The sequence below is a fragment of the Triticum dicoccoides genome, chromosome 5A, assembly GCF_002162155.2.
Source record: "Triticum dicoccoides isolate Atlit2015 ecotype Zavitan chromosome 5A, WEW_v2.0, whole genome shotgun sequence".
In the NCBI taxonomy this organism is placed as follows: Eukaryota; Viridiplantae; Streptophyta; class Magnoliopsida; order Poales; family Poaceae; genus Triticum; species Triticum dicoccoides.
The window spans coordinates 64,521,280-64,542,039 of record NC_041388.1 but is presented as its reverse complement, the minus strand read 5'-3'; the positions used below and the strand labels follow the sequence as shown (position 1 = coordinate 64,542,039).

Sequence of the window (20,760 nt, the reverse complement as noted above, 5' to 3'; positions counted from 1 at the left end):
TGCCGGTAATGAGACTGAACAAGGTATTGGGATACCGACGATCGAGTCTCGGGCAAGTAACGTACCGATTGACAAAGGGAATTGCATACAGGGTTTGATCGAATCCTCGACATAGTGGTTCATCCGATGACAACATCGAGGAGCATGTGGGAGCCATCATGGGTATCCAGATCCCGCTGATGGTTATTGACTGAGAGCGTCTCGGTCATGTCTGCATGTCTCCCGAACCCGTAGGGTCTACACACTTAAGGTTCGGTGACGCTAGGGTTATGAAGATATGTATATGCAGAAACCCGAATGTTGTTCGGAGTCCCGGATGAGATCCCGGACGTCACGAGGAGTTCCGGAATGGTCCGGAGGTAAAGAATTATATATAGGAAGTGCTATTTCGGGCATCGGGACAAGTTTTGGGGTTATCGGTATTGTACCGGGACCACCGGAAGGGTCCCGGGCGTCCACCGGGTGGGGCCACCTGTCCCGGGGGGCCACATGGGCTGTAGGGGGTGCGCCTTGGCCATCATGGGCCAAGGTCACCAGCCCCTATAGGCCCATGCGCCTAGGGTTTCCCCCTAGGAGGAGTCCTAGTGGTGGAAGGCACCCCTAGGTGCCTTGGGGGGGGAGGGAAACCTCCCCTAGGCCGCTGCCCCCCCTAGTAGATCTCATCTACTAGGGCCGGCGCCCCCCTGGCACCCCTATATATAGTGGGGGAGAGGAGGGACTTCATACACCAGCCCCTGGCGCCTCCACCTTCCCCCGTTACGTCTCTCCCTCGTAGTCTCGGCGAAGCCCTGCTGCTGTGACGCCCTGCATCCACCACCACGCCGTCGTGCTCCTGGATCTTCATCAACCTCTCCTTCCCCCTTGCTGGATCAAGAAGGAGGAGACGTCTCCCGTCCCGTACGTGTGTTGAACGCGGAGGTGCCGTCCGTTCGGCGCTGGTCATCGGTGATTTGGATCACGTCGAGTACGACTACATCATCACCTTGCAAGCTTCCGCACGCGATCTACAAGTGGTATGTAGATGCAAACTCTCTCCCTAGACTCGTTGCTTAGATGAACTCATAGATGGATCTTGGTGAAACCGTAGGAAAAATTTTAATTTTCTGCAACGTTCCCCAACAGGGTCCACTTGACCCGGCGGCGGTTTAACACCGAGACGGCAGCTCAATGATGGATGGCTTTGAGTGCGTGTATGCAGAAGGTGACTTGCAAATTGACAGCAGTGACGTAGCGGACGTTTGCGTCCATCTCGACAGATTGTACAGGAGCCGATCACCGGGTGAATTAAACAGCAGAGGCAACCGCCATCGTGGCTTTTCGCGTTGGAGAGTAGCAGTACTGGTTGATGCCCTCGGGACTTGAACTGTGCCTAATCCGTAAATAGGTTGCGGAAGAATTGATAATCTTGGCTACTTAAACCGGCTCTCCTTCTTTCTGTAAACCGGACAAGTATTATTACCAACAGTAATTGTCTGATCTACCCCAATTAGTCTCAGACTCGGCGGGTTATCATGGCGCATGTAACGGGCGCTCAACCTGCAAACCTAATTTTTTAATTGTTCGTCGGATGTCTTCTGCGCCAGCTCTTTTTCATCCAACACATCGCAAACTTCTCGATCCCTGAGATAGATCCCTCCAAGAATCTCAACACCACCGTACGCAAGCCCCAAGGTGGGTGCCAACTGTCGTGGAATTGTCACGGCAGATGTCCTAGTGTGAGGACTTAGTCGTGAGGTCAACGCATTTATGTGGTAGCTTGGGAGGGGTTGAGCGGAATCGAGAGGCGCAACGCAAGACAAGGATTTAGACAGCTTCGGGTCCCGGGAAACATCATCCGGCAACAACCCTACGTGTTGTTTGTGGCTAGGTCTTATTATCATCACGAGGGAGTCGCCGTAAACCGGCTCTCCCAGTTATGTCTAGCCCTAAGATTATCCTCCCCCCTCTTGGGGTGCCCTACCCCTCCTTATATATGTTGAAAGGGCGGGTTACATGTAGAGTCCAACTCGGATTAAGACTTAAACTATTCTGACTTCTCTTCATGGTCTTCTTAACGTCTTGGGCTTCATAACGTCTTGGGCTTCATAACCCCTAGCAACCGAGTTATCACTGTCTGCCGGGTTATGACTGGTGTCGGTTTATGATGATCTACTGGGTTATCACTGTCTGCTGGTTTATGATTGTCTGCCGTATTATGATCGGACTTAACTCCTGCCGGGTTATCATCTGACTTAACTCATGTTGTTTTATCATCTGACTTAACTCCTGCCGGTTTATCATCTGACCTAATTCCTGCCGGGTTATCATCTGACTTAACTCCTGCCGGTTTATCATCTGACTTAACTCCTGCCGGGTTGTCATCTGACTTAACTCCTGTCGGGTTATCATCTCCGGCTAGGTCATACCGCGGGGTATATCCCCGACAGCTTCCATTACCAGCAACTCATTGTCAAACCACCATGGTCCATCCTCCAAAACTCTTTTCCAACCTACTGCCTGCCGAAAAGTGAATAAGAAGATGTTTGCTTCTAGTTCTGTGCAACCCACCCCTTTGATTGGGCACCAAATTCTTCCCAACGTGTTCCCAATCACGCTCGAATTCACTGGTTTCTCCTAGAACAACTTCCCAACCACATGCGGATCATCCTCTGCCCACTCAATCACCTTCCCCTTCTCCACCTTCTTCAACTTCAAACCCCTCTTCTCTGCCTCCGAAAGCCTAAGCCCTCTCATCATCCACGCCACCTCCTCCATCCTCTCAATCTCCCCCTCCTCACCTGGACTCATGGGTTTTGTGTGTTTATACGAACATGGGATCTTACACCCTCGACGGACACTGGGTCGAAGGAGGAGAGACCTAGACCTGGCCGTAATCACAGAGAGAACGGCAGGCCTGCGTTACTGGGAGGATTGATGACCAGGAGCGAGAGGGAGCCGACGAACCCTAGGGTAGATCGGATCGCCTCGAGATCGCCCCTGCGCAAATTATGGAACCGTCACCCAGGAGCTTATATATGTCTTGGAGAGAATAAAAACGGAGTGTAGGAAGTGTGTTACAGCATTAGAGCATCTCCAACGGCCGCACAAAAATTTGGCGCCCAACAAAAGTTATAGCGCGCCACTTTAGCACTTTTAGTGCGCCGGGACCAACATCGCTTTTGCAGACACTCAAAAACGCGCGCACAAAAAGCACACAGTGCAAATTGTGAAGCGCGTGCAATCCAGAGCCCAAAATATACTGCACGCGATAGCGTTTTTCAGCGCGCGCCCAAAATTTTTTAGCGCTACAGCATCTGCTGGAGCTGTGCGGCGCCAAAAAAATAAATTTTTAATGCGCGGAGCTCTTTTTGGACGCCTGTTGGATATGCTCTTACAGCGAATGACTCCTGAAAATCTACTGCCGCTGGAGTCTGCCCCACCCACGGCGAACGTTCGCCGGAATTTGTTTCCGTTATTATTAAAAAGCAGCAAAACGCCCACTGAACTCGGACATCGACTCCTATCTGAAACGTTATGCCCCACGGCCCGGCCGGCCTTTATATATGAACGGCCCGACCGGCTCGTCTCCAACATAGAACGATCGGCTCAAAAAATTAAAAAAAAAGCATAGAACGATCGATCCATCCGATCCCACAGACTGAATCTTCCGCCGCCGCCTTGCCGGCCTTGCCGTATCGCATGGCCAACTCTTTTCCGCCGGCCGATAGCCACTCCGACCAGGTTCCCATGCATCTCCCGTCCCTCTCTTAACCTTTTTCTTTTCTGCTCTGGTCCACGCGCGGGCGCACGGCTGCGAACCCACAAGCATGTTTTGATTTGTTGTTCACCTTATTAATGTTGAGATTTTTTTTCTCCCTAGGAACAGCGATTGATCTATTCGGGCCCGATTAGTTCTATTTTGACTAATCGGTTCGGATTTGCTTGTGGCAAGCTGGGTGACGGAATTGCTTATTTTGCTCTTTGACGATGTTAGTACGTACTACATCCATTCTGACTTAATTTTGACTGGATTGCAGCATGAGTGGACTCCGGTTGTTTTAGAGTGTAAACACATCAGGAAACCAGACGGTACTCCGCTCTGACTCCATCTTCACTGCAGGCCAAATCGTCCAAGAACTAATGCTCATCAACAATACCCAACATACACCACCACCACCACCACCGACCGTCCTCCGGTGCCTCCCAAAGCCGGAGCGACCAAGGTGGTACGCCTGACCAAGATGCTCTCGCCGGACGATCGCCTTGAGGACGACGGGTTCGATGGCCTGGTGGAGGATGTCACAGAAGAAGCGCGCAAATTCGGTAACCTTGTGATGGTCGTGATCCCGCGGCCCGGCCCCGGCAGTAGTCCGGCGGTTGCTGGAGCCGGGAAGGCGTTTCTGGAGTACGTGTGCCTCGACAGCTCGTCCCATTGCAGGAGGAGTATGGATCGCAGGTGGTTTGCTGAGAGGCGAATTACTGCTGGGTTCTACCATGAGGACATGTTTGCTGCTGGAGACTACGGCTATGACGTTGACTGCCCCGAAGATGATGGATAAAGTATTTGGTAGTTAATTAATCTCTTGTTTCTAGTGCCTATAAGACATGCACGCGAGCATGGATGTTGATCTGAAAGCACATTGTATGAATGCTACATGTGTTATATGTAATTCAAACTAAGAAGTTCGAAGGAGGAGGAGGAGGAGGAGGAGGAGGAGGAAGAAGAAGAAGAGGAAGAAGAAGAAGAAGAAATTGAACGATCCTATATGATTATTTTCAGGTTAGCTTGGCAGATTAACAGTGCAAATTAAAAAAAACTTGTGGCAGATTATCTGTTTACAGTAAAATCTTGTTTTTCGCTGGCAGAACTTGAGTTTCCGTCCGGGATAGGTCACACTACTGTTATCTCTAAGGGTCTTGATTCAAAGGAATTTTATGATTTGTGGAGGATTTGAATTCTTAGTATTTTTCCAAAACATTGCTCATTTGATTCACATCATTGGAATCCTTACGAACATTTCCTTACAATTCATTTGCACCCCAGGAAAAAAACATTCTATCAACTCAAAACCATTTTCAGAATTCCTTTGTTTTCTCTATGCTATGAAATACTCTCTTATACTAGGATTCAAGAGGATGTGGCACTCTAGTTATATAGGTTTTTCAATTTGCGCGTTTTGAAAATACTGTGAATGGCCTCTTTGAAAAATATGCTACTAGGGTTCCTCTGACAGCCACCGGTTCCCCTCGGTTCCAGGTGCCTTTGGCGCCGAGGAGGAGGGGGACCCCGGTTGGCTTGTCTTTGTAGTCTTCGGTCACGCTAACTTCAGTTAGGATCAAGTTCATGTATCTCGCTAGTGGTGAGACGATGGTGTCATTGATGGCTAGGAATAAATTATCCCCGTCCTATCCACATTCGGCGATGTTGTTCGGCATTGGCGGAGGGCATGTGAAGTTTCAGCCAGGGACAGATATTGGACCTCATTTCTCTCTTTGTTTTGTGTAGGTAATCAACGGTAGGGGGTGATATTGCAGTGTGTCATTTTACTCGGGTTCCAATGGCGGCTCAGCAAGATGGGGTTGCAGTAGGGAACTTGCAAGGTTTCTATCCCCCTCCTCTATCTTCTCGGAGTTGGGATTATCTTCTGGTCCTTCTAAGCGCCAGCTTCTCCGGGATGGTGATTTTCCAAATCGTATCGGTGTCTCTTGGTCTACATTGACAACTTCTCAGCCACTACTTCTCCAAGCTCCTGGCTTTCCACAAAGTTTCCCCGCTCAGATGGAGACCTAAAGGTGGCAATGAGCTTTGCTCACGGCACGCCGCCGGTGGATGCAGAAGGAAGATGGTGTTTCTTTCCTCAAGGACTTTCTTTCAATTTCTTATTTCTGTAAGGAGCTTCTTATAAGGGCTCGTTTTATCTAATATATGGCCTTCTGCCTTTTTACTAAAAAATGCTATTAAATATATGAACTAGGTTAAGTTCTCCTTTACTTGTTAGTTTCTGTTGATTATGGCTATTTCATAGCACTAGTGCTATTTGTTGTCTAGTTCAGATTTCTCAATTCTATATCCTAGGATATTTTAGCCCGGCTTAGCTATTGAAAATTAAATTTTGGTATACCTTTAGCACAAGAGTGAGTAACAAGTTGAGGTGGGAACACTCAAACTATAACTTTTGAAGTCATAGCTTTTGCTGATCACTTTTGTTTACTTTAAACATTTATTAAGCATATCATCATGGACATAACACTAAAAGATATTTGACTTAAAAATATCATGCAATGGATCAAGAATTATGTTTGAAACCGTGCACGGTTACAAAAGCAATCATCCGAAGTACCGAGCTCTAAATAGAGTTGTACTCCCTCCATTCCAAAATAGATGACCCAACTTTGTACTAACTTTAGCAAAGTTAGTACAAAGTTGGGTCATCTATTTTGGAATGGAGGGAGTAGTTTGATAGCAAATTAATTACATACTCTATTATTAGACCATCGAAGCAAGAAGGGATTTGTTCTGGTGCAGTTAGACTCTTCGACTGCCCTCTCCTATCTCTCTGGGTCAAGTTTGGATCGTTCGGATTATGGTCATTTAGTTGTTGAGATTAAGTCTTTAATGATCGATAGAGAGTTTATTCCACATAAGCTAAATAGAACTCAAAACAGAATTGCAGAATGCATGGCAAGGTATAGTCGTTCAAAGCAGGCCACAATAGTGTGGCTCGAAAGTGGTCTCCCGTGTATTGAGGAGCTCTTGCCTTTAGATTGTAACTCTATTATTATGAAATAAACTACTATTGAACCTGCAGAAAAGAAGGGATTTGTAAGTTCATGTAGTGTTCACCAATGAGAATCTTCCCCTCTCTCCATTGACGTAGACTACGAGTAAATTCGGCTCATGCCATGGACTCCGGCCGCCCTTATTCCTCCCTCCTCTGCCCATGTTGTCGACCGGAAAGGGAGGGAGAGGGTGTGCCCGTGTGTAATAGTAGATTTTATTTTCATCTGCTTCTCCTGCCAAAATAAAGAGGTGGTCGGATCTAGATCTATCCTGATTCTTCCTCAACCTCCTCTCCCTCTCATTCATAGGTGAGATAGAGGGTCAAAGAGGCTCATTACACTCCTATGCTAGCACCTCTTAGCCAGATACATGGGGACGAGCCGTTATTGCCGCCATCGCCCTCGCTACTCTGACGAGTCGGGGAGATGATTAGGCCGGAGGCCCTAGTCGCCCCTGATCTGGAGGAGCTTCAGTCTCTCCCCCTCCTCTCTTCTTGTCATCTCGGTGGTGCAACGACGGAGGGGAGGTGGATTACTAGAGTTTAGTTCGGACAACAATTCGTTACCATCGGTGCTTGCATTGGAGCTAACGCTCATGTCTTCATCCCAACCATGATTGTCAAAAGGAAGGTAGTATCACTTCGATCCAGAGTCTATGGTGTCCTTCTCCAACAAGCTTTGCCTATGGTTTGAAGGCAATGATGATTGCATCGAACCAAGTGGTTCATCTCCGACGTCAGTGCAATTGGTTTTGCGTTGGGGGTAGTTTCCAGACCCAATTGTAATCTAGTTTCTCTGTTGGGTTCCTTCATGAAAAGGTCAGGGGGCAAGTTGTTCCTTTGAGTTCTTGTGTGAGAGCATGTGCTCTCCTTCCACAAAGGACCCACCCTCTAGTAAGAAAATGGTATTGTACTACTGTTGAATGATAAAATTAATTTCAGCCCTAGGTAAAAAGGAAAAGCACATGCCCTCTCTTTATTTGTCACAAAATTTGATTGAAGCACGTCGAGTACTAAATAGATACTCCATTTTTTTTTTACTATCCTATGAATATGATGGTTAACAAGTTATAATGAAGCAGGTATGCATAATTGCATACACTACTTGTGCATTCTTTTTTCCGTTGGCACATACTGCACACATGGTGTCACTGGATTCAGTTGGCATATAAGGATGAAAACAACTGTCTGTGAATGCTCTACACATATGTGCTGAACGTCTGTTTGTGATTATTTCTGTCTGTGCTTGTATCTGAATCATACCGAGCGTGACGGACTAGCACATAACATTGTGCGATATGATCTCAGGTTACTACTACGGTTGAGTAATCCCATCTGTACCTAGGTTGGATAAATCGCTACACAATCGTCGGCGTCTCATGCATGCCGCAGCTACTGCTCGGCATTGATCGCCTTAGCAGCCGCGACCTCTTTGCTTTTGCCCCACAGGAACGCGCAGAGGCCGACGACGACGAGCGCCGCCCCCAGCACCCCACCAAGGTAGGCGTCGGTGCAGAACACGACGGCGTCGACGGCGGTGGTGGCGACGAGCGACAGGGAGTTGAACATGGCCGGGTACACCGGCCCGCGGCGCTCCACCGCCCAGGACACGAGCACGAACGTGACGCCCGTGTTGAACACCCCGGAGTAGACCACCGTGGCCAGCTGCAGGTCCCAGCGCAGCGTCCACATGGGCGCCCATCCATATACGTCGCCGGCGGCGACGATGATCGGCACGGAGACGGGCAGGGGGGACTGCAGGCAGCCCACGGGGCACGTGAGCGCCGTGGTCCAGTACCGGTACGGGAACACCTTGGTGACCTTAGCCTGGACGACGAACCAGAGCGCGTAGCTGACGCAGCTCCCGCACAGGAACAGCGTGCCGACGATTTTTTTTTTCAAAACTATGACATATTTTATAGCATTTTCGGAAACTATAGCATAATTTGGATAAAAATTAAAAGTAGCACCCCGTCGACCACGCGCTGGCCGAAATGGGAGTTTTCGGCCACCTTTAGGCCGAAGTGCAACATCTAAAGACCGTCTACACGTATTGCGTGGTGTCTAGTTCCCACAACAAAGACAGTTGGGTACATATCGCTCGTGAGAGGGGCTTCGATTTGATCACGAGCAGCCGATGGAACCATCTCATGGCTGGTTTTCGGTCACCCCGTCTCGTGGCTGGAGGAGGAAGTGCAACATCCGAAGACCGTCTACATGTAACAGCTGCGTAAATCCCGCGTAGCTTGTCATCAAGATGCCTCAATCATGAGACGCCCTCTCGCGGTGGGATAGTTTCTTCCCTCTGAAAGCGTTGCATTAAGGTGGAAACCTACTCTCGCGCCTGTACTGTCAAGTCACCCTGTACATGAAGAGTTAACCAATTATATCCTCGTTGTATGATAGACACCACGAATAGATAACCAAGCGAATATGTCCAAGTTAACAAAAGACTTAACATATGAGAACCAAGGCACGTATCGCGTGGTGTCTGGTTCCCACAACAGAGGCAGTTGGGTACATATCGCTGGTGAGAGGGGCTTCGATCTGATCAGGAGCAGATGATGGAACCAAGTAGATCCTCGTTGTATGCCGGTAACGCTGCAAATAAAACCCGAACATTTCCCAGTTAAAGGGCCGAACCTCATCCCAGATATTTGTTGGCGCGGTAGTCCATTCGTCAACTTAAGGGGTAATGCTCTTCAGCCAATAAGCCATGGACTTGTTTCCTCATAGGCGACTGTCCCTGAGATTGACATGCGCGATACATGATTAGGTATATTATGAATGCAGAGCTGAAAACTAAAATAGTATTAGTACTTACTTGTGCACGTGTTCTGGCAAGTGTGGAATATCTGGAATCTCAGGCTCTTGATATAGACCGAACTGTCTCATCACCCTATGAAGAGCCATCTCCTCAACCGTCATGCTTGAACACCAACTTAGCCTTGGTCATCCAATAGTGCCGATCTCTAGTGCACAATCCAGAAATCCCAACTGGGCACCTCGATGATATAGCCTCAGGCGAGTATGGCTCCCAGATAACTTGATCCTCGTGCAAACTATCAAATTGTGTCGTGAAGGACGGGTAGCATCCCCTAACCTGGCTATGCGCAAACTGTTTCTGTGCATGACAACAATTAAGCATTAGTAATACTAAATGAATGGCAAGAAATAGTGGGATTAATTTTATTTAATATAAAAGTACCTCTCGCCGTGCCCAAACAGATCCCATAGTAGGCAAGTCGCCGATAGCAGGCACATAAGCCCCAGCTAAGTCCTCCAAACCAAAAGGTTTATCAACGTAGACATAGGGTCGTCCAATAGGGAATCTCTCGTATGACCAGAGCTGCAACAATAATGGACATCCAACATGACTAGATTTTCTAGACTTCAACAAGCAAGCTTTGCACAGGCCTCTGTACGTAGCCGCTAACATAGCAGAACCAAAACTCCTCGGCAGAATATCCCTAGGGCAACGTGCATCAGCTATCTCTCGTGCAATACCGATGAGTCGTGCATCGACAGTGGTCACATGGTTCTCCGTAAACATCGTCTTGCCGAACAGCCAAAGAATAGATGGCTCTAGGGACCGGTCAATCTGTGCCTCCGACAACTGAATATCGGGATATCCTAACAAGACAATCTACATAGAAACGTAATGATTGTATGAACATCGGGGAACTAAAAAAACAACATTTGTTTAAGTGGCCGTGAAGGTTACCTAAAATTGGCTCAACCATCTAAAAAGAGGCCCGTGAGGATCGTTGTCTATGGCCCTAGCAGTCGGCACCGCGGCCAAAAAACGGGTCTGCATCGCTGCTTGCCAACCAGATTCTGCCTCTAAGGGACCTATGGCAGCATCGGCCAGAGGTAATCCCAACAAGTAAGACACATCCTGTAAAGTAGGCGCCATCTCTTCCCAGGAAAAGTGAAACGCATGTGTCTCTAGTCACCATCTATCTACTAAGCAGGTAGTTTTTTTTCAAAACTATCACGTTTTTTGAAGCAAATTTGAAAACTATAGGACAAAATGGGAAAATTTCAAAAGTATGACCCTGTCGGCCTTGCTTGGGCCGAAAAGGGTGTTTTCGGCTAAACTTTGGCCGAAAAGGGGTCTTCGGCCCCGGGTTGACCGAAGACGGGCTTTTCTGGGCCGAAGACATGGCGTCGGCGGTGGCCCAGCCAAAAATAGTAGCTTCGGACACCAGCTGACCGAATTGGGCCGTTTTCGGCCACCCATAGGCCGAAGTAGTTTTCGGCCATCCATCGGCCGAAAAGGCTGGATAAGCCAGCGCCGCGCCCGTCTTCTTCCTGTCGCCTCTGTTCTTCTTTCTCTCGTTCTCTCTCCCAGTTCTTCTCTGTAGGTCGCCACCCCACTCCGATCTCCTCCATTTGCCACCCATTTTCACATCCAAGCCATAGAATCGATAGATCGTAGCAATACCCGACGGCCTACAGTGTTATTTCTTGCTATGGGATAGTTTTTGATGTGTTTGGGGAGGAGTAGCCATGGTGGGGAGGAGGAGCCATGGTGGGGAGGAGGACGTGGGGTTGGGCAGTAGGTGGTGGTGAGGAGGAGCAGCAGCTGTGGAGGAGGAGGTAGTAAGGAGGAGGTGCGGCTTGGGGGTGACCGGAGTTGAACCTCCGGTCGTCGAGGGGGCGGCGGTGTCGTTGTCCGGTGGTGCAAGAACTCTGCGAGGTGGCCGGTGCCGCTGAGTCGAAGAGAGGAGCAAGAAGCTAGGGACACACGCTTTGAAGGTATAACCATGTCGTCACAAATTGATTTTATCTAAATTGTATAGTTTAGTTAGTGTATATAAGTCATATTGCGAATTTTAGTGCTAATATATTTGTGGAGGCATTTTAGCGCATAGTTCATGTAGCGGGTAATATTAGTGTTCGTTGTGATTAATGAGAAGATGACAATGTCTGACAGGTGAAAATGTCTGAATCGGTAAATCTGAATGTTTACTACGGCACTGGTAATGGTCGATATAATGAGTCTGGGGTTGGTATTAGCAAGTTCAAAACTGGCGTCATGACACTAGCAGACCCAGACAGACTGGACATTAGACAGTTGAAGTACTGGTTGACAACTAGTTTCGGGCTGGATCCTGAAGTATGTTCCGTTAATATTCATGCATTGTGGACCAAATCCTGTAAAAATGTCAAGTGGGAGTTGATGCCGATAGATAGGAGCCAGCATTGGTTTTCCCTGTTAAGACGTTGCCGAGACCGAAGAATCCACCCATATGCACTTGTGCAACCTGTGGCGAAGGAGGAAAATACCATACAACTCCACAGGGGGTATGAACCCGGCCAAGGCAGTGAAGTGGCTAATGAGATTGTTTTATCTGGGTCACAACCACAAGATGTGGATGCTAGCCAACCCGAGAAAGAGTCAGACTACGTGCCACACAATGTTTGTGGTCCTGATACTGGGCAGAGTAGCCAGTCGATAATATTAGCTGGTTCTAGTTTTGCTGATGGGGATGAGGAAGGGGATGAAATGCATAGGGTGATGGAGGAAGAGGACGAGGATGGATTGGTGGAGGAACTGGATTCTGAAAATTCTGAGGATGAAGTTGAGGTACCAATTCCTTCTGCATGGGAGCAGGACATATCCACCTACCTTACAGTCAACGATGGCCATGTGACTCTATGGCAGTATAATCTGAACCAAGTATAGATAGGGGCTATGTTTGATAAGAAGAAAAAATTGAAGTATGCGGTGATAAAGTGGGCTATGTCTACGCAGAGGGTTTTCCGGACACACATATCAAGTCCAACAAACTATACCGTGAAATGTGTTGAAACAGGTTGTCCTGCGAAGGTGCACGGGCACGTGCCGAAGTATGACATCCACTGGGTTGTCACCATTATCGTCCCACATAATTGTGTGAGGAAGAACCTGCTGGTGAAGCATCCGAACCTGACTTCAAGTCTCATTGCGCAACTCATGTATACTAAGATAGTATAGAAGAAAGATATGGAAGCAAAACACATCCAGACAGCAGTGAAGGTCAGATGGAATTATGTCATTCCTTATGGGAAGGCTTGGAGGGCTAAGCAGAAGGCTATGGAGGAAAGGTTTGGGACGTTCTTTGACTCATATGATAATGTTGTCCGTCTCCTTGGCATACTGAAGGAGAGGAATCCCGGCACTTATGTGAACGTACAACACATGAGGTTGCTGAGTATACCAGATTTCAAGGTGTTGAAACGAGTGTTCTTCTCTTTCGCTATGTGCATCGAAGCTTTCCGGCATTGTCCTCCTGTTATGTTTGTGGATGGTACATTCCTGACTGGTCAGTATAGAGGGCAAATCCTGAATGCTATTGGTGTGGACGGGAACAATCAAATCATCCCACTTGTCATGGCTTTTGTGGAGGGTGAGAACTTTCCCGGCTGGGTATGGTTCTTCCGGCAAGTGAAAATTGCCATCGTGAAGGACCGACCAAACGCGTGTGGCATTCATGATAGACATGCTGGTATATTGAAGGATGTGAGGACACTACGTAATCCAACAGTTGACGAACCAACACCTTGGAGGGACTTGCAGAGCCGGTGGTGCATGCGCCATCTTGGCTCTAATTTTTTCTCACAGTTCAAGAACAAGCGGTTGATGAACTTGTTCAAAAAATTATGCAAGCAGAGCCAGCAGCGCAAATACGGATTTATTTGGTCAAAACTAGATGAGTTCACTAAGAAGCAGGTCCGTGCGAGAAAGAAAATGGAAGAAGATCAGGTTAAATTAGCAGCACTCATCGCGGAGCTAGAGGAGCCACTAGGTCTTTGTGACTTGCCATCAATTGACACTCCTAATACTAAGAGAAAGAAGGGAAGGGCAATAAAGAATTTTTCTGAGTGGATAGAGAAAGAGCCTCCAGTGAATTGGTCTTTGCTGCATGACACACATGGAGCTAGGTATGGCCACATGACAACCAATCTTGCAGAGGTGTATAACTTTGTGCTGAAAGGGAATAGAGCATTGCCACTCACAGCTATTGTGGAGGCTGTATTGAAGGAAATATGCCCTAGAGGCAATAATAAAGTTATTATTTATTTCCTTATATCATGATAAATGTTTATTATTCATGCTAGAATTGTATTAACCGGAAACATAATACATGTGTGAATACATAGACAAACAAAGTGTCACTAGTATGCCTCTACTTGACTAGCTCGTTAATCAAAGATGGTTATATTTCCTGACCATGAACAATGAGTTGTTATTTGATTAACGGGATCACATCATTAAGTGAATGATCTGATTGACATGACCCATTCCATTAGCTTAGCACCCGATCATTTAGTATGTTGCCATTGCTTATACATGTTCCTATAACTATGAGATTATGCAAGTCCTCTTTGCCGGAGGAACACTTTGGGTGCTACCAAACGTCACAACGTAACTAGGTGATTATAAAGGAGTACTACAGGTGTCTCCAAAGGTACATGTTGGGTTGGCGTATTTCGAGATTAGGATTTGTCACTCCGATTGTCGGAGAGGTATCTCTGGGCCCTCTCGGTAATGCACATCACTTATAGCCTTGCAAGCATTGCAACTAATGAGTTAGTTGTGGGATGATGTATTACATAACAAGTAAAGAGACTTGCCGGTAACGAGATTGAACTAGGTATTGGAATACCGACGATCGAATCTCGGGCAAGTAACATACCAATGACAAAGGGAACAATGTATGTTGTTATGCGGTCTGACCGATAAAGATCTTCATAGAATATGTAGGAGCCAATATGGGCATCCAGGTCCCGCTATTTGGTTATTGACCGGAGACGTGTCTCGGTCATGTCTACATTGTTCTCGAACCCGTAGGGTCCGCACGCTTAAGGTTACGACGACAGTTATATTATGAGTTTATGCATTTTGATGTAACGAAGTTTGTTCGGAGTCCCGGATGTGATCACGGACATGACGAGGAGTCTCGAAATGGTCGAGACATAAAGATTGATATATTGGAAGCCTATGTATGGATACCGGAAGTGTTCCGGGTGAAATCGGGATTTTACCAGAGTACCGGGAGGTTACCGGAACCCCCCGGGAGCTATATGGGCCATCATGGGCCATAGTGGAAAAGAGAAGAGGCAGCCCTACATGGGCCGCGCGCCCCTCCCCTCCCTTGGTCCGAATAGGACAAGGAGAGGGCCCGGCCCCCCCTCTCTCTTTTCCCCCTCCGCGAATCCTATTCCAACAAGGATTGGGGGGGGGGGGGGATCCTACTCCCAGAGGGAGTAGGACTCTCCTGGCGCGCCCCCCTTAGCCGGCCAGCCTCTCCCCTTTTAGTCCTTTATATACAGAGGCAGGGGCACCCCAAAGATACACAAGTTGATCCACGTGATCTTTTCCTTAGCCGTGTGCGGTGCCCCCTTCCACCATAGTCCTCGATAATATTGTAGCGGAGTTTAGGCGAAGCCCTGCTGCAGTAGTACATCAAGATCGTCATCACGCCGTCGTGCTGACGGAACTCTTCCCCGACACTTTGCTGGATCGGAGTCCGGGGATCGTCATCGAGCTGAACGTGTGCTAAAACTCGGAGGTGCCGTAGTTTCGGTGCTTGATCGGTCGGGCCGTGAAGACGTACGACTACATCAACCAAACGCTTCCGTTGTCGATCTACTAGGTATGTAGATCACACTCTCCCCTCTCGTTGCTATGCATCACATGATCTTGCATGTGTGTAGGAATTTTTTTGAAATTACTACGTTCCCCAACAGTGGTATCAGAGCCTAGGTTTTATATGTTGATGTTATATGCACGAGTAGAACACAAGTGAGTTGTGGTCGATATAAGTCATACTGCCTACCAGCATGTCATACTTTGGTTCGGCGGTATTGTTGGACGAGACGACCCGGACCAACATTACGCGTATGCTTACGCGAGATCGGTTCTCTCGACGTGCTTTGCACATAGGTGGCTTGCGGGCGACTGTCTCTCCAACTTTAGTTGAACCAAGTGTGGCTACGCCCGGTCCTTGCGAAGGTTAAAACAGAGTCAAATTGACAAACTATCATTATGGTTTTGATGCGTAGGTAAGATTAGTTCTTGCTTAAGCCCGTAGCAGCCACGTAAAACTTGCAACAACAAAGGTTTGGACGTCTAACTTGTTTTTGCAGGGCATGTTGTGATGTGATATGGTCAAGACATGATGCTGATTTTATTGTATGAGATGATCATGTTTTGTAACTGAATTATCGGCAACTGGCAGGAGCCTTATGGTTGTCGTTTTATTGTATGCAATGCAATCGCGATGTAATGCTTTACTTTATCACTAAGCGGTAGCGATAGTCGTAGAAGCACAAGCTTGGCGAGACGACAACGATGCTACGATGGAGATCAAGGTGTCACGCCGGTGACGATGGTGATCACAACGGTGCTTCGGAGATGGAGATCACAAGCACAAGATGATGATGGCCATATCATATCACTTATATTGATTGCATGTGATGTTTATCCTTTTATGCATCTTATCTTGCTTTGATTGACGGTAGCATTATAAGATGATCTCTCACTAAATTATCAAGAAGTGTTCTCCCTGAGTATGCACCGTTGTGAAAGTTCTTCGTGCTGAGACACCACGTGATGATCGGGTGTGATAGGCTCTAGTTCAAATACAACGGGTGCAAAACAGTTGCACACGCGGAATACTCGGGTTATACTTGACGAGCCAAGCATATACAGATATGGCCTCGGAACACGGAGACCGAAAGGTCGAGCGTGAATCATATACTAGATATGATCAACATAGTGATGTTCACCAATGAAACTACTCCATCTCACGTGATGATCGGTTATGGTTTAGTTGATTTGGATCACGTGATCACTTAGAAGATTAGAGGGATGTCTATCTAAGTGGGAGTTCTTAAGTAATATGATTAATTGAACTTAAATTAATCATGAACTTAGTCCCTGATAGTATCTTGCTTGTTTATGTTGATTGTAGATAGATGGCTCGTGCTGTTGTTCCGTTGAATTTTAATGCGTTCCTTGAGAAAACAAAGTTGAAAGATGATGGTAGCAATTACACGGACTGGGTCCGTAACTTGAGGATTATCCTCATTGCTGCACAGAAGAATTACGTCCTGGAAGCACCGATGGGTGCCAGGCCTGCTGCTGGAGCAACGCCGGATGTTATGAACGTCTGGCAAAGCAAAGCTGATGACTACTCAATAGTTCAGTGTGCCATGCTTTACGGCTTAGAATCGGGACTTCAACGACGTTTTGAACGTCATGCAGCATATGAGATGTTCCGGGAGTTGAAGTTAATATTTCAAGCAAATGCACGGATTGAGAGATATGAAGTCTCCAATAAGTTCTATAGCTGCAAGATGGAGGAGAACAGTTCTGTCAGTGAGCATATACTCAAAATGTCTGGGTATAATAATCACTTGATTCAATTGGGAGTTAATCTTCTAGATGATTGCGTCATTGACAGAATTCTCAAATCACTGCCACCAAGCTACAAGAGCTTCGTGATGAACTATAATATGCAAGGGATGAATAAGACTATTCCCGAGCTCTTCGCAATGCTGAAAGCTGCGGAGGTAGAAATCAGGAAGGAGCATCAAGTGTTGATGGTTAACAAGACCACTAGTTTCAAGAAAAAGGGCAAAGGAAAGAAAAAGGGGAACTTCAAAAAGAACGGCAAGCAAGTTGCTACTCGAGAGAAGAAACCCAAACCTGGACCTAAGCCTGAAACTGAGTGCTTCTATTGCAAGCAGACTGGTCACTGGAAGCGGAACTGCCCCAAGTATTTGGCGGATAAGAAGGATGGCAAGGTGAACAAAGGTATATTGTATATACATGTTATTGATGTGTACCTTACTAATGCTCGCAGTAGCACCTGGGTATTTGATACTGGTTCTGTTGCTAATATTTGCAACTCGAAACAGGGACTACGGATTAAGCGAAGATTGGTTAAGGACGAGGTGACGATGCGCGTGGGAAACGGTTCCAAAGTCGATGTGATCGCGGTCGGCACGCTACCTCTACATCTACCTACGGGGTTAATATTAGACCTAAATAATTCTTATTTGGTGCCAGCGTTAAGCATGAACATTATATCTGGATCTTGTTTGATGCGAGACGGTTATTCATTTAAATTAGAGAATAATGGTTGTTCTATTTATATGAGTAATATCTTTTATGGTCATGCACCCTTGAAGAGTGGTCTATTCTTATTGAATCTCGATAGTAGTAACACACATATTCATAATGTTGAAGCCAAAAGATGCAGAGTTGATAATGATAGTGCAACATATTTGTGGCACTGCCGTTTAGGTCATATCGGTGTAAAGCGCATGAAGAAACTCCATACTGATGGACTTTTGGAACCACTTGATTATGAATCACTTGGTACTTGCGAACCGTGCCTCATGGGCAAGATGACCAAAACGCCGTTCTCCGGTACTATGGAGAGAGCAACAGATTTCTTGGAAATCATACATACAGATGTATGTGGTCCGATGAATATTGAGGCTCGTGGCGGATATCATTATTTTCTCACCTTCACAGATGATTTAAGCAGATATGGGTATATCTACTTAATGAAACATAAGTCTGAAACATTTGAAAAGTTCAAAGAATTTCAGAGTGAAGTTGAAAATCATCGTAACAAGAAAATAAAGTTCCTACGATCTGATCGTGGAGGAGAATATTTGGGTTACGAGTTTGGTGTACATTTGAAAAATTGTGGAATAGTTTCACAACTCACACCACCCGGAACACCACAGCATAATGGTGTGTCCGAACGTCGTAATCGTACTTTACTAGATATGGTGCGATCAATGATATCTCTTACTAATTTACCGCTATCATTTTGGGGATACGCTCTAGAGACGGCCGCATTCACATTAAATAGGGCACCATCAAAATCCGTTGAGACGACGCCTTATGAACTGTGGTTTGGCAAGAAACCAAAGTTGTCGTTTCTGAAAGTTTGGGGCTGCGATGCTTATGTGAAAAAGCTTGAACCTGATAAGCTCGAACCCAAATCGGAGAAATGTGTCTTCATAGGATATCCAAAGGAGACTATTGGATACACCTTCTATCACAGATCCGAAAGCAAGACTTTTGTTGCTATATTCGGAAACTTTCTAGAGAAGGAGTTTCTCTCGAAAGAAGTGAGTGGGAGGAAAGTAGAACTTGACGAGGTAACTGTACCTGCTCCCTTATTGGAAAGTAGTGCATCACAGAAAACTATTTCTGTGACACCTACACCAGTTAGTGAGGAAGCTAATGATAATGATCATGAAACTTCAGAACAAGATACTACTGAACCTCGTAGATCAACCAGAGTAAGATCCGCGCCAGAGTGGTACGGTAATCCCGTTCTGGAAGTCATGCTACTAGATCATGATGAACCTACGAACTATGAAGAAGCGATGGTAAGCCCAGATTCCGCAAACTGGCTTGAAGCCATGAAATCTGAGATGGGATCCATGTATGAGAACAAAGTATGGACTTTGGTTGACTTGCCCGATGATCGGCGAGCAATTGAGAATAAATGGATCTTCAAGAAGAAGACTGACGCTGACGGTAATATTACTGTCTACAAAGCTCGACTTGTCGCAAAAGGTTTTCGGCAAGTTCAAGGGATTGACTACGATGAGACCTTCTCACCCGTAGCGATGCTTAAGTCTGTCCGAATCATGTTAGCAATTGCCGCATTTTATGATTATGAAATTTGGCAGATGAATGTCAAAACTGCATTCCTGAATGGATTTCTGGAAGAAGAGTTGTATATGATGCAACCAGAAGGTTTTGTTGATCCAAAGGGAACTAACAAAGTGTGCAAGCTCCAGCGATCCATTTATGGACTGGTGCAAGCCTCTCGGAGTTGGAATAAACGTTTTGATAGAGTGATGAAAGCATTTGGTTTTATACAGACTTTTGGAGAAGCCTGTATTTACAAGAAAGTGAGTGGGAGCTCTATAGAATTTCTGATATTATATGTAGATGACATATTACTAATTGGAAATGATATAGAATTTCTGGATAGCATAAAGGGATACTTGAATAAAAAGTTTTTCAATGAAAGACCTCGGTGAAGCTGCTTACATATTAGGCATTAAGATCTATAGAGATAGATCAAGACGCTTAATTGGACTTTCACAAAGCACATACCTTGACAAAGTTTTGAAGAAGTTCAAAATGGATCAAGCAAAGAAAGGGTTCTTGCCTATGTTACAAGGTGTGAAGTTGAGTAAGACTCAATGCCCGACCACTGCAGAAGATAGAGAGAATATGAAAGATGTTCCCTATGCATCAGCCATAGGATCTATCATGTATGCAATGCTGTGTACGAGACCTGATGTGTGCCTTGCTATAAGTCTAGCAGGGAGGTACCAAAGTAATCCAGGAGTGGATCACTGGACAGCGGTCAAGAACATCCTGAAATACCTGAAAAGGACTAAGGATATGTTTCTCGTATATGGAGGTGACAAAGAGCTCATCGTAAAAGGTTACGTTGATGCAAGCTTTGACACTGATCCGGACGATTCTAAATCGCAAACCGGATACGTGTTTACATTAAACGGTGGAGCTGTCAGTTGGTGCAGTTCTAAACAAAGCGTTGTAGCGGGATCTACATGTGAGGCGGAGTACATAGCTGCTTCGGAAGCAGCAAATGAAGGAGTCTGGATGAAGGAGTTCATATCCGATCTAGGTGTCATACCTAGTGCATCGGGTCCAATGAAAATCTTTTGTGACAATACTGGTGCAATTGCCTTGGCAAAGGAATCCAGATTTCACAAGAGAACCAAGCACATCAAGAGACGCTTCAATTCCATCCGGGATCTAGTCTAGGTGGGAGACATAGAGATTTGCAAGATACACACGGATCTGAATGTTGCAGACCCGTTGAGTAAGCCTCTTCCACGAGCAAAACATGATCAGCACCAAGGCTCCATGGGTGTGAGAATCATTACTGTGTAATCTAGATTATTGACTCTAGTGCAAGTGGGAGACTGAAGGAAATAT

General features: G+C 46.4%; 1 pseudogene; it reads right to left on the bottom strand.

Moving 5' to 3' along the window:
* Window positions 1–8,150: 8,150 nt before the first annotated feature.
* The window catches only part of LOC119299204, a 44,800-nt pseudogene continuing 32,190 nt past the window's right edge, over window positions 8,151–20,760 (bottom strand).